Below are 15,237 nucleotides of genomic sequence, written 5' to 3'. Positions count from 1 at the left end.
TCACTTTTGCTTTAAACAGAGCACACACACATTCCTGATACCTTCAAACTTTTAACCTGTGTCTAACTGCTCTCATGCTGAGTCTTAATAAATGAACCCACAATGTGTTTACCAAATTCCTTATGAGCGATTGGTGCCTTGTGTCTTGTACAGTAAATAAGCCCAGGGTATTATGTCATTATAATAACATGACAATTATTTGTGCTTATTAAAACATTGTGTTACTTCAGATCAACCAAGAATAATTTTTGAAGGTATTATAACACTACTGAGGACATGCAAGTGCTCTGAGAATCCTCAAAACAACTTTATACCTTATACAACTGTTATAAACTTACACCATAATTACTCATTGATTTCTCTGGATCAGGCCCTTGATGATTAGAGCATATGTATATGGGGTATGGGCACTGACAGTATTTCTCCAACAGTACTGAGGCCTTGTGGTCCAGAATATGTTGCACCTCTAGACAAGCTATTCCAGTACAGCTACAACATTGGCATCTATCCGGCTATGTGGAAAGTTGCCCACCTACATCCTGTACACAAAAAGCAGCTCAAATCCAACCTGGCCAGTTACTGCCCCATCAGTCTACTCTCGGTCACCAAAAAAGTGATCTAAAGATTCATCAACAGTGCTATCAAGCAGCGCTTTCTTAGCAATGACCTACTCACTGATGCTCAGTTTGGCTTCCACCAGGGTCACTCAGCTCCTGACCTCATAACAGCCTTGGTTCAAACAAGGAAAAATGAGTTGAACTCCAGAGGTAAGGCGAGAGTGACTGCCCCTGACATCAAGGCAGCATTTGACCGAGTGTGGCATCAAGGAGCCCGAGCAAAACTGGAGTCAATGGGAATCAGGGTTGAATCAAGTTGGATTTCTGCTGGTTGAAGTCATACCTAGCACAATGGAAGATGGTTGTGGTTGTTGGAGGTCAGTCACCTCTGTTCGAGGATGTCACTGTAGGAGTTCCTCAGGGTAGACTCCTAAGCCAACCACCTTTAGCTGCTTCCTCAATGACCTTACTTCCATCATAAGGTCATAAGTGGGAATGTTTGCTGATGATTGCACGATGTCCAGCACCATTCACAACTCCTCAGATTCTGGGGAAGTCCATGCCCAAATGTAGTAAGATCTAGACAATATACTTGGGCTGACAAGTGGCAAATAACATTCACCACACAAATGCCAGGCATGACCAACTCCAACAAGAGAGAATATAGCCATTGTCCCTTGACATTCAATGACATTACCATTGCTGAATCCTCCACTATTAACAATCTTGGGGGTTACCATTGACCAGGAACTGACTGGACTAGCCATATAAATACTGTGGCTACAAGAGCAGGTCAGAGGCTAGGAAGCCTCCTGACTCCCCAAAGCCTGTCCGCCATCTACAAGGCACAAGTCAGGAATGTGATGGAATAGTCTCTACTTGCCTGAATGAGCACAGCTCCAACAGCACTCAAGGATACCATCCAAGACAAAGCAGCCCACTTGATTGGCACCCCATCCACAAACATTCATTCCCTCCACCCTGACGCACAGTAATTGCATCTACAAGATGCACTGCAGCAATTCACCAAGGCTCCTTAGACAGCACCTTCCAAGCCCACAACCACTACCATCTAGAAGGACAAGGGCAGCAGATACATGGGAACACCACCACCTGGAAATTCCCTTCCAAGCCACTCACCATCCTGACTTGAAAATATATTCCCATTCCTTCACTGTCGCTGGGTCAAAATCCTGGAACTCCCTCCCTAACAGCACTGTGGGTGTACCTACACCACATGGACTGCAGCGGTTCAAAAAGGAAGCTCACCACCACCTTCTCAAGGGCAATTAAGGGTGGGCAATAAATGCTGGCCTAGCCAACGACACCCATATCCCATGAACAGATATAAAAAATAACAAATCCTTTCACTTAATATTTCATGTATTGTCGGTTGCTAAAGTATCTCTTTGAATTCCTAAGATGATCTTGGTTATAAAAGTATACACTTTCATCAATAAACAAGCAGTATGCATACACATTACATGACTATTTGTGCATTCAGTAATGGCAGCATTTGACCGAGTGTGGCATCAAGGCACCCTCGTTAAATTTAAGCTAATGGGAATCAGGGAAGAACCTCTCCACTGTCTGGAGTCATACCTAGCACAAAGGAAGATGCTTGTAGTTCTAGGTCAATCATCTCAGCCCCAGGACATTGCTTTAGGAGTTCCTCAGGGTAGTGTCCTAGGCCCTCACCATCTTCAGTTGCTTCATCGATGACTTTTCATCTATCATAAAGTCAGAATGACCTCAGGGGATGTTTCCTGATGATGGCATAGCATCTAGTACCAATCACAACCCTTAGGTACTGAAGCAGTATGTGCCTACATGCAGCAAGACTTGGACAACATTCAGGCTTGAGCTAAGTAGCAACAAATAACATTTGTGTCACACAAGTGTCAGGCAATGTCCACCTCCAAATGAGAGAATCTAACCATCTCCCCTTCTTCATTCAACAGAATTACCATTGCAGAATCCCCCACCATCAACATCCTGGGGTCCACCATTGCCCAGAAACTGAACTGGACCAGCTATTTAAATACTGTAGCTACAAGAGCAGGTAAGAGGCTGGGAATTCTGCAGAAGTAATTTACCTCCTGACTCCTTAAGGTTTTTCCACCATTAACAATGCACAAGTCAGTGCTGTGATGCATCTATTTGCCTGGATGAGTGTATGTCCAACAAGACTCAAGAGGCACAACACCATCCAGGACAAAGCAGTCTACTTAATCGGCACCCCATCCACCACTTTAAACAATCACTCCCCCTACCACTAGTACACAGTGGAAACACTGCATATCATCTACAAGATGCATTGCAACAATTAGCAACTAACCAAAACCTTAAGGTCTACCTCCAGAAGAACAGCAGTAACAGAAATGCATATTGGAACACCATCACCTACAAGTTCACCTCTAATCACACTCCATTCTGACTTGAAAATACAATGCCTTTTGTTCATCATCCCTGGGTCAAAATCATGGAAATCCCCACCTAACAAATCTGTGGTGACACTTTCACCGCATGGATTCCTGTTGGCAGAAGAGTCAATAAGCAAAGGAAGTAGATTTAAAGTGATTGGCAAAAGAACCAAAAACAACATGGGGGAGAATTTTTTTATGCAGCCAGTGGTTACAATGTGGAATGCACTGCCTGAAAGGATAATGGAGGCAGATTCAATTGTGGCATTCAAAAGGGAATTGAATAAGCACCAGAAGGGGGAGAAGAACAGCAGGGCTACAAAGAATGGTGGGGGAATGGGACTAGCTAAACTGCTCTTACAGAGAATTAGCATGGGCTCAAAGGGTTATTTTTCACTCATTCATGGGATGTGGGCATCGCTGGCCAGGCCAGCATTTATTGCCCATTCCTCATTGCCCTTGAGAAGGTGGTGGTGAGTTGTCTTCTTGAACTGCTGCGGTCCATGTGGTGTAGGTATACCCGCAGTGCTGTTAGGAAGGGAGTTCCAGGATGTTGACCCAGTGACAGTGAAGCATCGGCGATATATTTCCAAGTCAGGATGGTGTGTGGCTTGGAGGGGAAATTCCAGGTGGTGGTGTTCCCATGTGGGAATGACCTCCTTCTGTGCTGTAATTATTCCCATGATTCTATGACTCAAGACGCTGGCTCACCACTACCTTCCCAAAAGCAATTAGGGACGGGCTATAATACTCACCAGCTACACCCACATCCCATTAATGAATGAAAAAAAATGATCAAATGCATCAAGCAGCATTGCTTGTAAACTCTAAGGACGGGGTTGTCTCCGCAGCATGCTTTTCCACTGAATAATTACACATAATTTCTGTGACAAAAATTGCTTCCATAAAAACAGACTGATGAATGTTGGATCTGAGAGGTGTATATATTTGACCAGATTTGATACCCTGGGTGCAGAACATAGAGGCAATTGTGCAGAAGCTCCAAATGAATGTTGAAGCAATTAATATGGTTTCAAACCCATGTCAAGACTGTTTTAAATCCTTTTTAACATTATCATTGCAGTCTTTGCTTATTTTTACCTCACCCAGTCTATTTCAGTAAAACTCTGATTTATGGACTCATAACTGCAATATGAATACATTCTTTGATTTAAATTAACAACCTGTATGAAATCAGGATAGCAGACATGTGTCTCCGTGGCTGTCACAATCCATTTCACTGCACCAACCCGACAGTAAATAAATCACCTTTTGTCAGCACATGCCTATTTTCCTCTATAGCTCTCACGTTTATTAAATATAGTGTTAAAAGTCTCGTTATGTGTTTGGTCAAAAAGGAAATTCATACCGAGATATAACCCAGCCACAGGCTCTTCTCCTAATGTGTGCAGACCAGACTTCTATTATGTATTTTAACAGACAATAAATGACACTGGTGGAAAGCAAGAGGTTGGCAGGATGAAAATAAAATTCATCAATCATTGCTAGACTGCTATGAAAAACATACAAAATAACAAGGTAAATCAGTCACACTGAAAGAAACTGTGTTTGTTCTAAGTGCACTATATTCTTAACAGTCAGTGATAAAATGACAACTAAATCAATGACTGCTCATTTTCTTGGTTGATAGATATCTAGGTTTTCCATGTTGAATTAATGAATGTCATTCTTTAAATAGAACGAATGCAATAATCAGAGCTGCTCTTCTGCCGAGGCTGCACAGCTTCTCACTGTTTATGATTAAGCTCCCTTGTTGAGTCGATTCTGTTATTAAAAAAGACCACACCAAACAATTCACTATACAGAGTTCCTTCCTCAGCCTGCCAGTACCATTACAATTTACAATCGTTCTGGGTCTAGAAATTGGATCGCGCCTGAACCGGAATGCAATCCGAGGTAAATTGGTCTTTTTTTAGGGTTCCTGTCACAGCACCAGACACATCTGTCTTATCGCAGGGGTGGTGGGATGTTGCGTAGATCATCAGCCGGCTAGGATGGCGGGCGTGGGGTGAGGTTGACGGATGGTAGCGGTCCAGTTTTACAGTTTTAAGGTGGAGCCAGGAGTACCACCGTTATTAGTGGCAGCTGCAAGTGGCCCTTTTAAGGGCCCTTGGTTAAAACACATCTGGACCAGTTAATCCAGGACCCAGCAGGCTCAGCATTTTCAATGTTGGATGTGTTTGCAATGTTCTTTGGGGTGGGATGATGAGCCCCTAAATGGAACATTGTCGCACGCAGTTATCGGCTTTTAAAATCCAAATCCACCACCTTTGCTTTTTAGACAGTCATGTGTGTTTCAGCTGTTAAAATTGTAGTCATACTGTACAAATCCTGTGGAGTTTTAGTATTTTCATCATATTAAGCATGATATGCTTTAAAAGGTGTTACACCAAATTTGACTATCATTAATCAGACTATTAGATTCAAAATTAAAATCTCACTACGGATTCTCTCTACCTTGTTGGAATACCGATATTGGATCGGGGCTGCTGCCTGTTTCTTTGCATACTATAAGTTCAGGACATAGGATGCTGATGCCTTGCAGGAGCCAGGCAGAGACCATGTATTCCCCACAGGCAGGTGAAAATGAGAGGATGAATTACCTGCTTGCTCTTGTTTATCCCCCAGCTGCATTGGCAGAGGCTTAGGAGCAGCTCATCCATTAACCCTCATTACTTAGTTAGCTGAGATCCCAAACTCATGCTGAGAGCTTCAAGATGCATATTTAGTTCCAGCTATTTGGCAATTTAGCTGTTTTTTTAACTATCTTAAATAACTACTATGGCTGCTAGCTAGCTTCAAGTTAATTTCTACTAAATCAAATAAATGGAATTACCTCAAATGAACAGGCTCTAGTCTAAAGACTTGGCTGAGCAGAACTGTTGTTGATTAGCAGGACTGTAGCTATATTTAGAGCTAAACTGTATTGTAATAATAATAGTGTTCTATGTGCTTAGTGATATGCCAAGTTGCCAAAAATTTAACACTAAAAGCATTGGCTTGTATTGGGTGCAGACAGTGCATATAACTAGGCCCTGATTTTCACCTAGCAGGATAACATGGAGGGTTACTACTTGTGGTGTTGTGGGCCTCTGCACCAGGATCATTGCTATGGAGCAGGTGGAAAAGAGGAGAACCTGCTTCAATCAGTGGGGGTAGAGGATCCCAGTCATTAACCACCTTGTCCGAGCCTTTGGATGTGCAGGTGTAATAGAAATGCATTCAAGAATGTCCTCAAAATGGAGGCTGAATGCTAGAGAAAGGAATAGGTCACTGCTAACTTAGCAATCGAGGCTCATAAATGCAAATGTTTCTTACAGGAATAAGGAATAAGCCATCAAAACTAGATGCCAAGAGATCATTCATTAAGCTAGCTATTGTGTTTTATGCCTTGGAGGTATGCAGAAATGGTACATTCCTAGTTATATGTTCACAGAAGTAATTTTATTCAATGCTTTAAAATGTCTGCTCTCATGCTTCCAGCTACTTGCCTACAATTTAGTTTATTTTTCTCAGTAACCACGCCAAAGCTTAACTAATCACACACAGGGAACAGATATCAAACACATATAAACAACACTGAACAATTGAAAACTACACTAACAATATTGAAACAAACAGGGAGAAGCTATGCAGCCCCTGGAGTTATTCTGGCCATTTGATAAGATCATGGCTGACCTGTATCTAACTCCATCCACCTGCCTTCTCTCAACATCCTTTTATAACCTTGTCCAGCAAAAATAAATTGATCTTTGATTTAAAATTATGAATTGAATTAACTTCTACTGTGGGAAGGAGTTCCATATTTTATAATACTTTTGTGTGAAGACATGTTTCCTCACTTCTCTCCTGAATGGCCTGGCCCAGGTTTTAAGGTTATTACCTTTTGTCCAAACTCACCACCAGCTGAAAAAGTTTCTCTCTACCGTATATTTATTTTAAATCCTAAAATCCTCACGCCTTAACTTTCTATATTCCAAGGGATGCAGACCTAGTTTATATATTCCTTCTTTATAACCTAGCCCTTGGAGCATTGATAACCTTCTGGTGAATCTGTGCTGCACCTATCACAGAATCACACAGTGCAGAAGAGATCCTTTGACCCATCGAGTCTGCACCAACATGTGAGAAACACCTGACCTACCTACCTACCTAATCCCATTTACCAGCACTTGGCCCATAGCCTTGAATGTTATGACATGCCAAGTGCTCATCCAGGTACTTTTTAAAGGATGTGAGGCAACCCGCCTCCACCACCCTCCCAGGCAGCGCATTCCAGACCATCACCACCCTCTGGGTAAAAAAAGTTTTTCCTCACATCCCCCCAAAACCTCCTGCCCCTCACCTTAAAATTATGTCCCCTTGTGACTGACCCTTAAACTAAGGGGAACAGCTGCTCCCTATGCACCCTGTCCATGCCCCTCATAGTCTTGTACACCTCGATCAGGTTGCCCCTCAGTCTTCTCTGCTCCAACGAAAACAACCCAAGTCTATCCAACCTCTCTTCATAACTTGTTTCATCCCAGGCAACATCCTGGTGAATCTCCTCTGCACCCCCTCCAGTGCAATCACATCCTTCCTATAATGTGGCGACCAGAACTGCACACAGTACTCCAGCTGTGGCCTCACCGAAGTTCTATACAACTCCAACATGACCTCCCTACTTTTGTAATCTATGCCTCGATTCCAAGGCCAAAGTAGTCTTTCCAAGGCACAATGCCCAGAACTGTAGACAGCATTCCAGATATGGTCTAACCTTGTCCAGCCATGGAAAAACTTCCTCCCTTTTATACTCCCCTAATTATTAAGGCTAACATTCCATTAGACTATTTAATTATTTTTCGTACTGACTAAGACTTTTCAGTTCACCGTTAGCTCTCTTTGGACCTCCACTTTTCCTAGCTTTTCAACCTTTAAATAATATTCTGATCTATCCTTTTGTGGTCTGGAATGGATGACCTCACACTTACCTGGGTTGAAATCCATCTGTCACAGTTTGTGTCACTCACTTTGATGTATCAATGTCTCAATGCAATTTTATGCTATCATTTACAATACTTCCTATTCCACCAATCATTGTGTCATTGGCAAACTTGAATATATGGCTCTTTATTGCATTATCTATGTCATTAATATAATTACTGAGGCTCCAGCACCAATACTTATGAGGAATCACTAGTCACTTCCTTCCAATTCAATACCCACCCATTATTTCTTTCACCCAACCATGGCTCTTTATTGCATTATCTATGTCATTAATATAATAACTGAGGTTTCAGCACCGATACTTATGGGGAATCACTCGTCACTTCCTTCCAATTCGATACCCACCCATTAGTTCTATCGCCTAACTAATCTCCTAACATAGAATGATACAATTCATAGAATGATACAATACAGAAGTGGCCATTCAGCCCTTTATGTCTGTGCTGGCTCTTTGAGAGAGCTATCCAATTAGTCCCTGCTCTTTCCACATAGCAGAGTTTCCAGTCAGTGGCCCTTTGCTTATGTCTCTAAGCACTCCCAGTTCTGACAAAGTGCCTTTTCACTATCATCCCTTTTGTCATTTAATCTCTCCTACCTTCCACCCTGCCACAAATCTTCCTCTTCATTCTTTTCTTCCCTCCTCCCTTTCCCAGAGAGGTTAGTAGATTGGAGAGATTTCTTTGGAAATGAAAGTACATAAACTGGTATTTTTGAACCGAAAGTTCAATTTCGGTCTTCCATCCTTAATTCTTGGCTTAGCTCTAGTTATTTTAGTAGTACTTTGTCTTGTAAGAGAGTTTATTTCTGACAGGAGAGGAAAGGTGATAGAAGTTAAGATTGTATTGTCATACCTACTGGCAGATATAAATGCTGTCAGTTAGATGTAGAAGTTTTTCTGAGATCAAGGGAGGTGAGATTTAAGAAAGCTCGACCAGATATAGCTACCAGCAAGAAAGGTCAATTTATTCAGGAACCAAGGATGCAAAAGGAATAAGTAGCACTGCGACAGATAAAGGTTCATCACTGTGATGTCTCAGAAAGCCAACACCATCCTCCCAGAGGAAGGAAAAGCAATCAGTTCATCCACGACAGTGCATAAGGACAAGGTCATAAAAGTTCTGCATACAATGCTAACTACAAGTGTACAGACATTAATCTATTCAATGGATCAGCTATATAACACGTTTAACTTGTCAGCTACCTCAAAGTCTAATCCTTAATTAATATAACCAATTTATATCAATCTCAGGCACTGATCGCAATTGTAAATTTAGAATCAGCAAGATTCAATGCTGAATCACTTTGACGCGACTGCCCTTTGTAACTTATTTATTTTGTCAATTAATCCTATCTATTAATCATTTGCCATACTTAATGTTTAATTTAAGATCCATTAACTTAGATTCTAAGGTTAATAAACAATTGTTAGTTCATGACTTTGCTGTACAAATTCTTTGATAATTGCAAGAAAGGTTTAATTCGTTCACTCTGAGAATCCTGAGGGGGTGTTGGTTGTGCAAATACGGGTTGATGCAAGACAGGTTGGTCAGCCAAATTTGGTCATCATTCACCATTAAACATAACCGGAGTGATAAATCCAGAAAGTTCCTTAATGAGGAGTTAAGGTGAAAGACTTAAAGCATCATCTGGTGCCCTTGATAAATATTTTTGTCACGTATATAGCCAGACGCTCTTATGCAAGTATCTTGTGTTACCTGAATGGTGTCTGTTCCTTGTCATATTTCATAGATTAGAGGATAAAAGCATTCATATGGAAGCAATTCAGAGTGCAGTGCTAAAGCAGAGACATAGCTGAGCATTTGGAAAGTAGGTGAACAGTTGCTGTGCCTTCTCACTTTGTAAAGCTCCAACAAGCTTACAGTGCGCTGCTGTTAAGATGTAGTGTAAGGCTACATTGTAAAATTAAAGTGTGAGCATACTGACCACATTAAGCTTTCTGAGCTATCGGGTTTCCTCTTCTCCTTCTCCCAGGATCTGAACATTTACTCTTTGTTACCTTCATCCAGGCTGCATTCACACTACTCTTCAGAAAGGGATACCCCTCAGTTGCGAAATGTATCAGCCTTCTTCTCCAGCATCTCCTGCAAGTAGAACTTATCCTGACTGGGAGACATTAGGCATTCTGATTTTGCCACAGTCATTTCAATAGTTGTACAGCTTTAAGGGCGGCCAACAATTCTTTAATAACTCCTGATACCGGATTTTAAAATAAACCCTTTACTTCATATCCTGTGTCCCAAGTCAGTTATATTAGGCAAATAAGCTGTTTTTGCATTATAGCATGATGTGAGATATTGGCTGCACTACAGACACAGGCAGTGCACCAAGAGCAGGGTCAGACCAGGTTTAATAGCCCCATACTTGATACCAGGGGACAATCTGAGTTCTTCAAAACTACCTGGTTCATCATAAATAGTAATTCTGAAGGACTGGGTTTATTTATAGGATAAACAATGAAGGTTCTATCAGAGATATGAGGATGTATTATACATGTGACATGTCTTGTCTGGTAAAATGTCTTGACAGAACTGGTAATGGAATATTAAAAAACCAAAACCAATGCTTGCATTTTTCATTAGAAGAAAATTGTATTTGACAACGTACGTTTTTTTTCTAGATGAGCACCATTAAGAAATATCCGGGTGAACCACCTACGCTCTTTTAATAAACTTGATTGATCGAGACCTCACAGCGTCTGGAACGAAACAAGCTGAGTTATTAACCATGGCAGTAAACCAGCTGGAACTGTATGCAAAGTGATCTTTCAACTCTCCTTTGGTGTTTGTCCATCAGTCTGCCACCAGGGATTTGTTCCCTCAAGAGTGAAAGCTTGCAAGAGCAGTCCCATGATGAAACAATAAGGCTAAGGTCAGCCATGATAGCTGCCTTCACCGATCACTCCTTCACAATCACAAGGCACTGAAAGGTACCAAAAATAATGTCCGAAAAAGAGGTGTCACTCAATAGCTGACTTCATCATCTGCTCCTCACAGTCATGGATCTACATGGTGCGCAAGGGCTGAAAGTGCACATTGCTTCTCTAGATATCAAGCCAGCCCATGACAAGAGTGCAGTGACACTGTGTCTTTATTAAGATGGGTGAGATGCTATTGCTTAGACAGCTATTTAAGTTCTTCAGAATGTATCTTGAAACCTGATTTTGTCACAGTGCAAATGACAGCTTTAGTCAATAAGAACCAAGTTTCCCAAGGGTAGAGATTTGACTTCCAAGTCCTAGTAAAAGGATAAATACGACCAGGTACAAATCATCAAGTTTTTGGTGTTATGACATGAGTAAATTTAAAAAAAACAACTTATAAAACAAGTTTGAAAAATTACTAATGCCAAGCCAGAAAACACTTATCTGACAAATCAATGTTGATAGCCATCCTTAATATAAAGAAATCGTCTTTGAAACTGTCTCTTCTCTGATGTCATTACACAATGTTGTCACCAACAGACCTATATGTGCCTGCCAGCATGGGGAAAGATTAATGTTTAGTTGAAATTACCCATCAGGTCTGCACATAAACAGCAATGATAATTTCTCTGAAACTGGGGCCACTCAGATATGAAAACACATCTACTTAAGCAATAACTTACTTTTGTCCACCCACTCTGCAACAAATAGCTCCCACGCAGAATCAATGCCAATGACAAGGTGGTTAATGTGTTTTATGGTTGCTGAGGATACTTAAAGCAAATTAAGACCATTGCCTTTGTGCTATCATTTAGTAAAAACTTATGAATTAAAATATTTTCACTATGTTGCATTCTCAAGTAATAGTCTTCTGCGCATTAATACATTGTCAGTAAAGAAATATAAAGCTATAAACTAGAAGCACAGAATACAGTCAGCTCCAGAACAATAAAGACCCTGATGCAGCTATAAAATACCAATAGAACAAAACACTTCGCAAATCACTCCTATTGTAAAGCAACCCAGTGTACTGAACCATTTCTCATTTAGTTCCAGTTTACCCAATTTTGCTAGCTAAACCGCTTTTCAATTAGTCCAAATGCACACAATGCTGAAAGATAAACCATTTTGCACTCGGTCCTGGTGTACAGAATTTCTGATCTAAGCCCAACACTTAAAGCACAAAAAGCCTGCTCTGAGCATAAAATGTTCCCTAATTATCTGGTATTTAATGTTCAGTACACTAAATGCAATCAATCCCCAGCCAAATTTCATTTAGAGGCTGCAACACATTTTGGAGTCTAATCACTTTTGTGTTAAACACATGCTTTTGTTGAGTGCTTTCTGTTTTTGTTTAGATTGCATTGCTGAATAAATGATTAAATGAGCGGTGCTACAGTGATTTGAAAATTGGCTATTTTTATCCCAGCACATAATGTCACAGACGATGTTTTATGTGCTTAAAAGGTTTCAACTATTTTGAAGCTTATTTCCTACTTCGTTTTTAAACCAATTCTGATACATTCTTACAGGCCCCCATAAATTATACTCGTAATGCAATTATACAGTCATAAGTCATCATTCTTATATTACAATTAGGTATTGCTCAAGTTGGCTAAAATCAACAAAAATGCTGACCTTTTCCTATGTTATTAGCCTGTGATTACTTTATTCTGAATGGTACAATTGAGCACTAATAATATGGCTCTCCCTACATTTACACCAGTGGGGATCCTTGCTGACTGCAATCCAGCAAGGGTGGCTTCGGTATGTTTTCACATCCACCAGTAGAAATCTGAATAAACTACTACATTCACTGATGGGGTGGAGCCAAACACAAATTAAGATTGATCATGGGAGATTTTGGACTGGTTTAAAGCAGCTATATAGAAGTTTTCACCATTCAACCCTCACAATACACGTGTCCTCTAAATTTGGTATTCACCCCTCAGATTATATAAGAACATTAAGACATTCAATCCAGTCCTGCCAATCAGTTAGATCATAGCCTGCCTGTACCTTAGTTCCATCTACCCACCTTGGTTTTCTAGCTCTTACTGCCCTTGATCAACAAAAATCTATCAATCTCAGTTTGAAATGTTCAACTGACCTAGTCTCAAAAGCCTTTGAGGTGGGCGAGTTCCAGATTCCCACTACCCTTTGTGTGAATAAATACTTCCTAACATCTCCCCCAGAGTGGCCTAGCTGCTAGCTCTGATTTAAAGGTTTTGTCTCTTGTGCTGGACTTCCCCGCCACAGGAAGGAGTTTCTCCTATCTGCCGTAGGATAAATACAGGGTATGGCCCAGACTTTGAGTAGTAATGACAGCAAAACCGACAGCGTTCACCATCATTAGACGTCTGAAACGGACAGCAACTTCTGGAGTTCACACTTGGGCAATTAAATGCAGAAATCCTTAAGTTGCTGTCAGTAGTTCTACACTTCTCCACAAAGTACCCTGTTGAAGTCCCTGCAGACAGAAATCAATTAGAAATCACTGAGCTGATGACAATTCTCCCTTTCCCATGATAGGTCTTGTTGCAAAAACCCTTGAGAAAGTTACACTTTGTTGAATGAAATGTAATTGAGTTTTAAACAACATACTAAATTCATAATTACCGCTGAAGAACCTCTCTGTACCTGGAAAACTAATTTTATATTTGCAGAATGTCAAATTTCATCATTATAATAAATGTACACCGTCTTTAAAAGAACTTAAGTTTGTTAATGGCATTTAAGCTTCTATCTTAATCCCATGCGTATGCCCCTATCATTTTTCTGCTCTCTATAAAAATACATTAAAGAGTGAAGGATAATCAGTGCATTTAATTTCCTGGTTTGCTGTCTGTGAGAATGCTTGACTAATTACTTTACTCGGTGACACCACTCTTGCTGGATGCCTATGGAACCCATTGATGTGGCACCAGATTCAAACTTTTCAGGAAGGAAATCCAAGCCACGGAGATCGCTAAAGCTTTGTGGGCAGCTTTCTTAGAGATCAGCAACAATTACCAATGCTTCCCCATTGACAGTAAAATGCAGACCTATAAGTTCAGCTTCCTATCTTTCGCCATTGCTCTTCCTCATGGGCTAGAAAAAAATGGCTTTCAGCACAGGCTTAAACTACAGGCACAATTTGCAGCAGACATTATCTATTAATGTGAGGCTCTCTACGGGTTGAGAACAGGCAACCAACTCGGCTTCTAATGATCGAAAATTAGTCGCCAGCTCCTGTTCCTGCAGCCTGAAGCTAATTACTGTTAATTTGAATCCCTGGTTAAAGGCTGTGGGGACAAATGAGGGAATATAAATGACAGTTCATTTTATGGAACTGAAGAGTCTTAGAGGTAGCACAAACCTCTGGAAATCAGTTGATATGATGTACAATATCATTATATTATTTTGTTTGCATTTCACAATTTGCATACAAATGAATTAACCTGCGGGCATAATCTCCTTTAGCTCTTGCAAGAAAAATTATTAAACGTAGTTTTAAAAAGCTAATTATATGTAATGGTTTGCATTTATTGTAGCTGTCAAAAATATGAGTTTGGATATTAAATTCCGTTCACATATCTTGGCCAAGACAATAAAAAGAATTAAATTAAAAATAATTTGGAGGATAAGTTCACCAATACTGTGTAGGCCTGATTTGTGAGACTAAATTCTACCTTGAGGTCTAGAAGTAATACTCTGTCCTTATCTTAGTGGCACTGCAATAGGATTACCACAACTATGATCCTTAGAGAAAAGGAGTTCATTGTATGACCATGGGCATGTTCTAGTAATGATTTTGTTAAATCCCTTCTTGACAAAGATTGCTACACAGGTATGGGATATAGATTTGTTCCCTCGATATGTCGCTCTAATTTATCCCTGCCTTGCTTTATATTAGCCTCCCAATAGAAAAGCAACCCACACTAAAGGTGCTTCAAGCAGAAAGCAATGATAACCTACTGTACACATCCCTCTCCAAATGCAAGGTGACCATAATGATTCACAATGAATCATTACTGCCAGAAAATAAGCCACCCCACACCCTATTGTGTTCCCCAACCAGATTTCTTTTAGAAACCAAAACTTTTAAGGTTGGGAAGTGTGCAATGATCATAACATAAATTAATGTTTGCCTCTTTAAAACATTTCATATTAAAAAATATCCTTTGACTTGAGGCTAGTCTTGGCCCCAGACCATTCTGCAGTGAGTAATGTTGCCAAATTAATAAATGATATGACTATAGCAAAAGGTGGCTTCCATTGTGAAAGCCACATGTACAATCCAAAACATAGGATGTTATATATGGAGTGA

At 40.4% G+C, this 15,237-nt stretch overlaps 1 long non-coding RNA gene across 1 annotated transcript; it reads left to right on the top strand.

Moving 5' to 3' along the window:
* The first annotated feature begins 2,540 nt into the window (after nt 1-2,540).
* Nucleotides 2,541-13,752, top strand: LOC144692732 (uncharacterized). Its single transcript, XR_013579371.1, has 2 exons — nt 2,541-2,619; nt 10,626-13,752. It is a non-coding gene; the product is annotated as an uncharacterized LOC144692732 (long non-coding RNA).
* The last annotated feature ends 1,485 nt before the right edge of the window (nt 13,753-15,237 follow it).

This window comes from Cetorhinus maximus, chromosome 17 (genome assembly GCF_964194155.1).
Source record: "Cetorhinus maximus chromosome 17, sCetMax3.hap1.1, whole genome shotgun sequence".
In the NCBI taxonomy this organism is placed as follows: Eukaryota; Metazoa; Chordata; class Chondrichthyes; order Lamniformes; family Cetorhinidae; genus Cetorhinus; species Cetorhinus maximus.
The sequence above is the reverse complement of the archived record's forward strand: the minus strand, read 5'-3'. Positions and strand labels throughout refer to the sequence as shown.